The sequence below is a fragment of the Carassius auratus genome, unplaced genomic scaffold, assembly GCF_003368295.1.
Source record: "Carassius auratus strain Wakin unplaced genomic scaffold, ASM336829v1 scaf_tig00215410, whole genome shotgun sequence".
Lineage (NCBI taxonomy): Eukaryota > Metazoa > Chordata > Actinopteri > Cypriniformes > Cyprinidae > Carassius > Carassius auratus.
The window spans coordinates 856,643-868,894 of NW_020528076.1; the positions used below are offsets into that span (position 1 = coordinate 856,643).

Genomic DNA, 12,252 nt, shown 5'->3' on the forward strand with positions numbered 1-12,252 from the left:
CTTGTGAAAAGTGCTAATGGTCGTCTTTTGGACAACTGTCAAGTCAGCAATCTTCCCCATGATTGTGTAGCCAACAGAATTAGACTGAGAGACCATTTAAACGCCCTTGCAGGTGTTTTGAGTTAATTAGCTGATTAGAGTGTGGCACCAGGTGTCTTCAGTATTGAACCTTTTCACAATATTCTACTTTTCTGAGATACTGAATTTGGGATTTTCCTTAGTTGTCAGTTATAAACATCACAATTAAAAGAAATAAACATTTGAAATATCAGTCTGTGTGTAATGATTGAATATACCACTTTCACTTTTTTAATGGAATTAGTGAAATAAATAAACTTTTTGATGGTATTCTAATTATATGACCAGCACCTGTACATAGATATATGGTCTTCCTGTGTTATAAGTAAATTTTTGAATAAATTCACTTAACCGATTCATGCTCGACCAAAACATTTCTGTGCATGCGTCACACTTACTCTATATTGATTATTTAATTATCTTCTCCATGAGTAGCATAACAGCACATTTCTCTCCGTTTTATCATTTTTTTCAACTCATGTTCATCACTTTCAAAATTAAGAAATCCTACCAAAATAACTGAAGAGTTCAATAACATCCTTAAATAATTTCATGGTCCTCAATCATTTTACACCAACATGTGGGATTTGTAAAAAAAAAACACCTCAGACAAAGTGTCTCAATTGTATATGCTAAAGTTTGTGTAATACAGTGATCCTGAAAAATATTCTATTTGTTAGATATTAGATTATAAAATAGCTCTACTGTTCAAAATTAATATTATTCTGACACTTTTCGGCTGTCAAACATAGCTGACATGTCTCAATTAATGGGATTAATTTCTGTGGTCTAGTTTAATTTGTTTGCAAATTCTACTAATTTTGATATTTTAGCAGCTGCATTGAAGTGAACTTCATACATTATTAAGTGTCACTGTGTTGTGGAGTGGCACCTTTTCTACTACCACATTGGAGAGACAATAAACTTATATGACTTTGACTTAACAATATGCCAGTCTTCAATAAACTCATACAAGGTCATCTTTATGGACAGAGATGCAAATATTTCAAGAGTAAAAAGGTGTTTTTAAACCTGCATTATCACTTGTAATGTGTTTTGTACAGAGATTAATCATGTTTAGTTTAACTTGATATAGCCAAAATGTTATAGTTGATAAATCATGTCTGGTTTGCACAGCAAGTATTCATGGCTCTTATTTCAGTAATGTTGTTAGCCATGTTTAATTGACAAGTTAGCATCTATCTGAGGCACTATAAGAGAAATGCAAAACCAAATTTCCAAGAACAGTGAGAAACCATACTTCATTCTACAAAGGAAGCCTGTATGTAGTCCATTGAGAGAAAATTAAATAATCGTTGCATTTTCTCAATGCCAAAACTATATATATAGGAATCCAGCTATAAATGGAGCTGTTATAGTGTTACATAAAGAGTATAAAACACCTCTGCAGCCATATTTAAATTTGATAATAAATAATGTAATCATGCCTCATTATTCTAGATACATATTACATACATGAATTATACACTGAACAATGATGTAATGCACAAACTGTGGAAAAAGAGAAACTGTAGATAAAAAAAAGAAATGTAATAGGTTTGTAAAATCGATGCGTTTATTTTATTTTTTAAATCAGATTTTTGTAAGACATTTGAAACATTATGGTGGCATCATAGCTGCTAGTTTCTAAAAGAGAAGATCTCAAATAACCAAAGTGCTATTATAGTTACATTTAAATGGCTTCACTCATTGTAAGAATTGTACATCAAAAATGTTGCTCAGGTGAAAACATATTATATTAAACAAAATCAACTGGTTGGACCGTCAGGCCCCTCCCACAGTTTGATTGACATGTAACAGGGAAGCAGAACCACACCCCATCACAACCTAGTTTCCTAGGTCTTTCAGATCCCATTGCCATAGCACATTTCAGCACACTAAAGGATTGTTCACACCATACACACCACAAGCTAAAAAGACTCTATTGGAGGAAAATGAAACAAATGAACAAATAAAAAGTAGTCGCTATAGAAAAAAATCTATATTATCAAAATCGATGCAGATCACTGCAACACATTAACCTGCTGGTCTTAAAATATATCACACAATTTCAATATTGGAAACGATTTCTTGTAATACTTAAAATTATAATGACCATCCAGTGTGTGTCATTTGTAATACATAAGCTATTAAATCTACAAGTAATAAAGGTCTAAAGACATCCCATACAAGTAAGTGTGATTCCAGATGACAAGGTTATTTACTTAACTCGAAACAAAATGTCAAAAATTTTAAACCTCAGCAAAAAAAAAAAAAAAAAAAAAAAAATGAAGGCATTTCTCTAATGATTACAAATAGACTTAAGACAGAGAGAACTCTACATTTTACAGCCAATACACATGATACGGTGATAGTTGAACAGAAATGCTGATTACTAGCAATACATTCTGAACACCTCTTACTTGCAGCGCTCAGGCTAACATCAGCAGACGCTGTTTTCCATATAAAGAATAACAGACACTACACTGAACTCCTAAGGAAGCAGTCTGGTTAGAGCTTTTCACACTTAACCGTTTCTACACGAAGTACACTTGTAGGGTGACATTTTGGAATATAAAATTTGTGACATGTTAGAGTTGTGTGTGCACACAAGAAAAAGTCTTTTCTTATTTGTCTTTTTAAATACAGTGTTTTGCAAACTTAGAAAAAAAGCTTCTTAAAATAAGGTGAACCGCATGCATCAAAATATTAGTCCTCTGTATGACTTCTTCACAGAATTCGATAAATTCCCATTTTGGGAATCGTTGAAATTCGTAGAGGATTTTAAAGAAATGTCCCCTGAAAACCGAACCAACTTTTTTTCATATACAAACACACCTGCTATAATAATTAATTATACAAGAGCATGTGAACTTTCACTGTCTTTAAAATGTCGAAAGCACTTGTAAAGTGTATGTTTGCGGCGCTCTCGCCAAATCTAACTACTAAATGTTATTTTGTTTTTTTACATATTGTGATTTATGTACAAACTCCACCACAAACTTTATTTTTGTTTTATATATAAAAAAAGTATAATAAATAAAACACAGGGATCCTCCTCCTGACGTCATGGGTCCACGGTAACATGTAAGGCGAATGTAAGGTGCGGTTCAACAGCATTTATTGTTTTTTTCCCCCTAAAACACGAAAAAGAGCTTTTGTGCCATCTTTGGTCAAAGGGAAATTTGTTTGAGTATACGGTTTGGAGTTTAAGAGGTCTTTTGAATATACCTTTCTCATTTATTCATCTGATATTCATGGCACACAGAACAGTTTCTGATTTCCTGATGGTCCAGGTCAGCGCAGGTATTAACCATCAAAAAGAATGAAGTGTAATCTCTTAGGTCCCCCAGAAAGAGTAAGCAGAATTACATAGGACCAAACACAGAGAGGAAGTAGAATTCACCGGGACCCATCTCAGGATGTAGAATTCATCTAGACCCCCTTGTAACAGGAAGTGTGTCAGCAGTGTGATGCATGCTCATGCGCAAGCGAATAGGTCAAAGTATTGTCTCTTTGAAGACCATGCGTTTCAGAGTGGCCAAATTTCTCTTTTCAGCTCTTGTGACCCCACTTCTTAGGAAACAGATCGAACATATACCTGCAAAAACAGACAATATAAGAAAGTAACTGTTGAAAATGTATTAAAATATATTGTGAAATTGTCTAATTTATATTTTAAAAGTTACATGGGGAACAATGATTTCACATACATCCCCATTCAAAAGTTTGGGTGCTTTATGTTCAGCAAGGCTGTATTATTTGATTAAAACTTGAAAAACATTAAAAACAGTAATATTGTGAAATATTGTTATAATATAAAATACCTGTTTTATTTTAATACGTTTTAAAATGTCCTTTGTTCCTATGAAGCATAGAATTCATTACTCCAGTCTTCAGTGTCACATTATACTTCAAAAAATATTCTTATATGCTGATTTAGTGCTAACGCATTTCGTATTACTATAAATACTGAAAACAGCTGCTCAATATTTTTGTGGAAACCATTAAATTTTCTTTGATGAGACAGAATATAATTTATTTGTAAATTTATTTGCATTTTACTGTCTCAATTTAACACATCCTTGCTGATAAAAAGTATTAACTGACCCAAACCTTTGAATAATGACTAGAAAATAATTAATAATATAAATATTAACAATAATGAACGGAGAGATAGCCACATTTATGAATGATGTTTTCTCTCTGAACGCTTTTCTTCCTTCTTCCTCAGCTTGGAAACTTCTCCCTGTTACACATAAAGAGAGATATAAATATTAATAATTTTAAACAGTTCAATTACTTCAGCGGAGTTTAAGTTATTTGTTGCTGTAGGTGAGGCATAGTGTATAAAGCTGGAAAAAAAGACAAAAAAGGATTAAAGGGGAGGGAAAAAAAGGCAAGTTGAAGGTTAGAGGAAAAGATATCGGTGAGATACATGTTTTAATACACATTTTTAATTCATGAATTACTTAAGAGCTTTAATAAACCCACACACAGATTGACAGAAAAAAACAACATCATCACTGGGTAGTTCTGGTCTCCAGTCTGTGCGGATATAATGAGGATTTCTGGGATACAAAATTGTACTGCTGTCTACAACATTATTCTTTTATGATTACATATACTACCGTTTTTTTTTTTTTTTTTTTTTTAGAAATGAATACTTTTATTCAACAAGGAAGCATTAAATAAGTCAACAGACAAGGGTTCAGACCTGTCCCAGACTAAAATGCCTGTGTGGGATGTTTTAACTGAAAGAAACCTGCACTGACATATCTTAAAATATGTCAGTGCCATTGTTTTGTCTTAAGATGCACATCAGAAGTGTGGTTTTTTAAGACACATTTATAAAAGCTAATTAAATGTCCTAATTAAACTATGACATAATCCTGGCTTAATCTAAGCCCTGTCTGTGACTTAAAATAGAATAAAATTAAGTGTGAATTAAAATAGAAAACGGTTCTTTAAAATTATAATATTTCATAATATTAATGTGTTTACTGTATTTTTGATTAAATAAATCCAGGCTTGGTAAAGCATAAAATCATTCTTTCAAAAACATTTTCAAAGAAATCTTATCGAGCCCAAACATTTGAACAGTATTTCAAATATTTAACTTCAATATTTTTAAACCATCATGGGAGAGGGACATTCTCATCCTAATGAGATTTTATTGGCCAAAAATAATTTTCCCATACATAATCAAATACACATATGTGGAAAGAGAAACACTCCCCACAGACTGTGCAAACCTCAGCATGTGTAGCGAGATGGGTTTGGATATCAGGGACCAGGGGGACGTGGCTCATCCCCAGGGTGGTAGGGTCTCCCTGTGACACCATGCCACTCCCCAAGCCCTGGTTTTCAGGAGTGGGAGTGTTCACTTGGAAAATCACCTTTCGAATGACCTGTAGATGGGTATTGAAGGTCAGGGGTCACCATGAATGCACGTCATGGGAAATCAAAACATCGTCAGGAAAGACAGGTGAGAATCAGTTAAAGTTATGGAGGTGTGAGCTGCAAGAAAAATGTGTTGCATTCAATCTTTGTATCACTGTCTCTAAATCAGCTCTGAACAGGCAAAGCAAAAAAAAACTACAAGCAACAAGCTAAAGTAAAATAAATCAGAAAATCAAAAATGGATAAAAGAATAGAAGAAAAAGAAAATATTAAGGGAACAATGGAGTTACTTTTCTGTTGATGACGTTTCCATCTTCATCAATAAATTGTTCCTCTGAAACTGACTCTCCAGGAATGTTCCGCGCCTCCTCTCCCTAAAGCAATATAGCCCTTCATTCAATATGCAGACACACATATCCAGGACCCCAACAAAAGCTGCACACACCACATCTACAAGCACATTTCCACACACCCAGAGCAGTCATGTGAACCTGCAAGCAAATCTGAAACTATAAATATTAGCCAACAAGCCTTCATACCCATCATCACCATCTTTAGAATCACACAACACTTTAGGAGAAACACTCCACTATGTGCTTGTGTATCTATCACACAAGCAAATAAGATGGTAAAATGCAGAATAAGATGTACACCCAAACCAAGCACCTGTAAGTATAAGGAAAAATGAAACACTGCACAGCAAGAACCAAGTGAAGTAAAAAAGTGTAAAAAGATCAAACTGTGTTTCTGATTGTATCAATCAGATTCAGTCCAACAGCTACACCAAAATCAGACACAGACCAAAATGGGAACTTAACCTAACTGCCCTGCAGTTTAGCAGGCAGGTACCTTGAGAATGAGACGTCTACGAAACACTTTGGTGGTGACAGTACGCTCTTCGTCTAGGCCGGTCTCTGTTGATAACCACTGCTAATGGATGCATATAAAATACATCTTAATATATGTGTGTGTGTGTGTGTGTGTGTGTGTGTGTATGTGTTTTCAGTTCTCTCATTTAATTAGTTTAAATGATCATCAGTGTTTTCTTTCATCTGGAATAAACAAACTGTATTAGGATGTGAATGATTCTGATGATCATCTCTCACTGTAAAAAGTTAAGAGTGTCAATACATAACATGGATTTGAGGCAAAGACAACATAAGAGAGTTTTAAACTAGAAGTAGCAGAATTATCTAATCAGTTATTACTGTGTATGCTGGTATTTGAGCGATTATCTCACCTGGACTTTATGTTCAGCGATCAGAGCTCCTTCTTGCTTGCCCGCCCCTGCCTTCACACCATTGGCTGATTCCTGAGACGCTAAGCTGCGGGCCATGGTGTCTGAGTGCTCACCATTTTGTCGAGGTTTTCCAGAATCCCCTCTGGACGATGATGTCACAGAGTCACTGGAGTTGTCCTGACTGCAAGGGGGTTGAAATTTAACAATTTAGCTAGTATGAAACAATTGTCTTGATATGATACTGGTTAAGAATGGATTAAAACAAAACCATGCATTCTAGCAAACCATAATGTTGTTCTTTTATATACACTATCATTCAAAAGGTTGGGGTCGTTAGATTTTTTGATGTTGTTGAAAGAAGTCTCTCATACTCACCAACATTTACTTGGTCAAAAATACAGTAAAACATATTTTGAACAATAATATATAATATTTTGAATAATATTTTGAGACGTGAATTTTTTTTTTTTTTTGCAGTTATTACTCCAGTCTTCAATGTCACAGGATCCTTTGGAAAACAAATATGAAAACTAATATGCAAATTTGGTACTCAAGAAACATTTCTTATTATTACTGAAAACAGTTTCTTTGGATTCTTTGATAAATAGAATGCTAAAAAGTCATTTTAATGCATCCTTACTTAATAAAAGTACACATTTTAACAGAATGGTAATTTATTATTATTATTATTGTGATGCAAAAGAATTTCATGTAATTTTACAGTATGTCTTCTATTACTTAAAACAACTTTTAAATTTGAGTGGTTAAATGTGAGTTAATGTAAGCATAATAATTGTAACTATGTACAGCACCTGTTGTCCTGACGGTCCATGTAGTCTGATGCGTGACTCCGCCCTGAAGCGGGCGGCTCCGTGTTTGATGTCTCAGTGAGCCAGCCTGTGGAGAGTGAGCACAACTCAGACTCAATATGTTCAACACTTCTCTCTACCTCTCTCACTTTCTCTTTAGTTATCTTCTCATTCACTTCCCTATCCCTCTTTCCGACATGGCCGCCAGACACCTCCAGTTGCTCCTGTCTTTTCACGGCTTCCTTCTCCTCCTCCTCCTCCTCCTCTCCTCCTAAGCCAGATTCCCTCAGGACTTCAGCCCAGGGTCGCAAACGGGACACATCATGACCTTTGACCTCTTTCAGAATCACTCTTTCCTGTGCCATCATGTTAATGTTTGGTTCTTCTAATGTTGATGAGGGACTCTTACGCTCTTCTTTTCCCTTGTGTGTTAGGTCAGTCTGTTCGACCGTAGGGGACAACTTCTGTTGGGAGTGAAAAGACTCTTTTTTCTCATTTTCTTCTCTCTGTTCCTTGTGTTGAGACCCTTGGCTCCCCTGTAAAAGGTGGTCCTGTTCGATCCTGGTCATGGGTGGGTTTATTTTTGGGACAGACTGGAGTGGTACAAAGCAAACTGAGGGGTTTAGAGAAGGTGCATCATGGACTAGGGGAGAAAGCTCAGGGGTAAGGTGTGAGTCAGGGTCACATGTGATAGCTGAGAGTTGTGTTATGAGTTTGGGGTTGTTGGGAAGTAGCTGAGATTGTGCAGGAGGATCAGGAGAGAGTATGTGTGTGTGTATTTCAGCAGTTGTTTGAAAGAGTGTGTGATGCGGGTTTTCAGATTTGGACAGGGGCAGGTCACATGGTCTGGCTGGGGTAATTCTGTCAGACTCGTCCTCATTATACCTCTCTAGCCCCCAGGAGGGGCAATAAGGTGGAGGATCAAGGGGCAGATCTAAGATGGGTTCGAGGTCATCAGATATAGAGGGGCATATAGGGGGTGTGGTGGGAGTGGGGTTGGAAGTTGACTGCAGTTGAACCAGGATGTTGTGGAAACCTGGGTGAGATGATACACACACAGATGGATGGACATGACAGGACACAATCACACACAAACACAAACAAGCACACGCATATATATGCTTAAAGAAACAGTTTACCCAAAAAGAAACAACACAAGGGTGAATATTAAACAATGCCAATTTCATTTTTGGGTGAACTATGTTTTTAAACATAGACACAGAATCACCTAAGCCCACCCTAAAGAGCAAAAGCACAGTTTTTGACAGTATTTCCCAGAGCTTCAGCAGACATACAGACCAACAAACACACAGTTAATACACAATGACAATGGAACAGATTCGGATCTCTAAAAACAGAGAGGTTATGATTGCATGTACACTACAGTTCAAAAGTCAGAGTCAGTAAAATGTTTTGAAGAAATTAATGCTTTTGTTAAGCAAGGATGCATTAAATTGATTAAAAGTGACAGTGAGGATATTTATACAAAAACAAAGGATTTCTATTTTGACCTTTCTATTCATCAAAGAACCATGTTTCTTAATCACCAGCATACTAGAATGATTTCTGAATGATGTTGTGAAACTGATATTACAACTTTACTTTATTTATGATCAAATAAAGCCTTAGTGAGCATAAGAGACTTCTTTCAAAACTATTAAAAACCCCAAACGGTGGTATATGTCTATGTGCGATCTCCCCATAGTAAGAGCTGTGTGTTTGTCTAATTATTTTTAAGTACAGCATTAGGGTTAACGTTTGAGCTCATTATAATAAAGTGGTGTCACTGCTTATTGATAGTACGTAAGGTAGTTGCTGTAGTAGATATGTTTAGGTATGGGGAATTGTTAAGGGATCTAGAATATGGTCGTGCAGAATAATCCATTGATATGTGCTTTATACAAACTAATAAACAGCCAAAATGCTAGTAATTTGCATGCTAATAAGCAACTGGTTAATAGTGAATAGTGTTCCCTAAAGTGTTACCAAAGGTGGGTGTTACTTTAGTTGGTTAGACACCATTACAAATGTTGCATAAGTGGAAATAAGTAATAATAATAAAATAATACATTTTACACTCATCGTCAAAATAGGGAGATAGTCTCAGTATGGGGAGACTCAAAATCTGAATAAAAATGAGGATAATGATGTCTGTTTAGATGAAGAGCTCAATAGAAGAAGAGTTGAGACAGTGGGATGGAGTAGTGATGGGCGGTCCTGGGGGCATGCAGAGGCAATGACAGCATGCACAAGGGGGTAACAGCATGGGTGGCGGGGAAAAGGAAACAAGACAGGGAGAGAAAGAAGAAAGAGAAGAAGGGTAGGGTGAGGGACAGATAGAAATTCTACATGCACAAATGGGAGATGACAGGCTAAATGCAGGAGAAGGAGAGAGAGAGGAGAAAGGGAAGGAAGACATAAGAGGAGCAGATAGCAATAGTGGACTGGATGATGAGTCTTGGGCCACATCAGGATAGAGTTGTACGAGGTGAGGTGGTAGAGCATTTGGAGTTTGGGGAGGCAGAGTTAAACACAACAACAACAAAAAAAAGGAAAAAATAAAACTTGTAAGTTAGAAAGACATGACAATGACAGTGTTAATGAGAAGAATGACTGGGGTCTGGGAGGGGGAAATGAGGAATTGTACTGGAGGAGAGGAGAGGACAAGTCATTTTGTATCTGACAGAGGGAGGCACAGGAGACTGTCAGGAGGAGGAGACTATGGAGAGAAGGATGATTTCCTTCTTTCTCTTCTTTTTCCCCCTCTCTCTTTTTATCCCTTGCTCCAGTGCAGGGGAGGAGAGGAGAGAAGGACAGATGGAGGAGGAAGCAGATCGACAGCTTTAGAGGCAGAGGACAGCTGATTCTTTTAACACTCCTACAGCTGATAATAACATGCATTTTACTTAGTAATAACTCTATCCTGACCTCTCAATAACAGAATTAATCTTATGGTTGAGAACAGAGTTTGTTTCACGTTCCACATTCCAATATACTGTAGGGCCTTCATTAAAACCAAAAGAAGTGTACATGTGTAGCAGGAAAATACTGTTTTTAGCGGCCCTTCCTACACTTTTTGAGGCAAAGCATCATGCTGTGATTGCTTCACGTCACATGACCATATACATGCATGTTCAAACAAGGTCCATGCATATGGTGTTGGGAGGAAGGGAAAGCGGTAACAAAAATGAAGACTCTCTGAATATAGAAAGTCTTCAAAATAAAGGTGATTAAACACACTGTGTGCGATTGGGGACTTAAAAGGATACTTGAGACCTAATCTTTTGTAAAAGGCAAAGTCTCATTTTGGCTTCAAGTTCAAAATATTGTTCAATGTTTCTCAATTGTTCAAATCATGTTAAAACTATTGGTGGCCCATCTGTGATTAACACTTTTGCAAACTGCACAGGGAGGTTGAAGAGGAAAAAACAAAGGTGACAAAAAAAGGAATGAGTTGGGGAGGAGGGGGTGAGTTCATCTAGATGGGGCTAAACTTTACCATCCGCCTTTTCCTGGCACACAGCGCTATCATCTGCAAAACTTCTGGTGCCTGAAATGTTACCATAGTCAAAAATGGGCCCTTCCAGCAGAGTCACAATATCCATCCGGTTCACTTTAGTCAGGACAGCCGTCAGTGCATCCGCTAAGAAAATGTAAATAACAGTAACTTACATTTATTTTCTTTAGGTAGATATTGTAGCTTCTCTGTATATATAAGACAGCAATAGGAGGAAATTAATTTAAAAAAAAAATAGAGATGGTTAGAAAATTATTCTCACTGGTGGCGTTTTTCCCATCCCGACTGACCCACTTCTTAAGGAGCATAAAGCTCTGTGCTGTGAGAGAGTTTGGGTTCTCTGTGCGGATGTGGTTTATCTCATCCACAGAAAAATTCATCTCTCGAGCCAGCTCTATAAAACAGTAAAATGTATTACATTATAACTAGCATCGTCTCTGCACAGACAGCAAGTAAACATAAGACAGATGTAATAAGATAGATGCAAAGCCAATTACAATTAAAATAAAATTATAATTAATATAACAAATAAATAAAATCAATCCAGTTCTGCACTGCAAAACCAAGCAAAGGCACAAGATGGCAGCATTGTTTCCCACTGATTATTAGCGATCAAATTATAATTTAACTCCCTATTTAAAGAAGTTAGGTTTCAGAAGGTTGGTAGTAAATAATTGGTGCCTGGCAAGTGAAATGTGACCTCTTATATGTCAGGCAGATGGAGCAAAGTGTGTCTTACCGGTCCAGCTCAGTCCCAGGTGATCAGCAACAATGGCCATGCGAAGGTCTGTTCTCTCACAGGGACTCTGTGGACCTGTCATAACACACAGAACAAAAACATTACAAACATGTTACTTATTAATTTCAAAAGAAATACCCAGATGAATTCCTTCTTTTCTGGCCAAAACAAGTTAAAATGAACAAGATCTTTCTCCAACAGAAGCTATTAACAGGAGAGGAAAATAAAAGGTTTTTAGAATAGTACTGTGTCTGGCTAGAAAAGGAAGAACGGACAGACAGTGAACTAGAAAGTTTCAGCTACACAGTTGGTGCTCCGATCGTGTATGTGTGACAAATTTTCCACAGAATCTATGCAGGCAATAACTATGAGTTTATACAACGGTTTAAAAAATGAAAACAGAACATTAACAAAACAGAGACTTTGTTGAAATGAGGCATGCAGACAACATTTTTCTAACAATGTA

At 36.5% G+C, this 12,252-nt stretch overlaps 1 pseudogene; it reads right to left on the reverse strand.

The window, feature by feature from the left end:
* Positions 1–1,632: 1,632 nt before the first annotated feature.
* The window catches only part of LOC113094593 (ankyrin-3-like), a 73,141-nt pseudogene continuing 62,521 nt past the window's right edge, over positions 1,633–12,252 (reverse strand).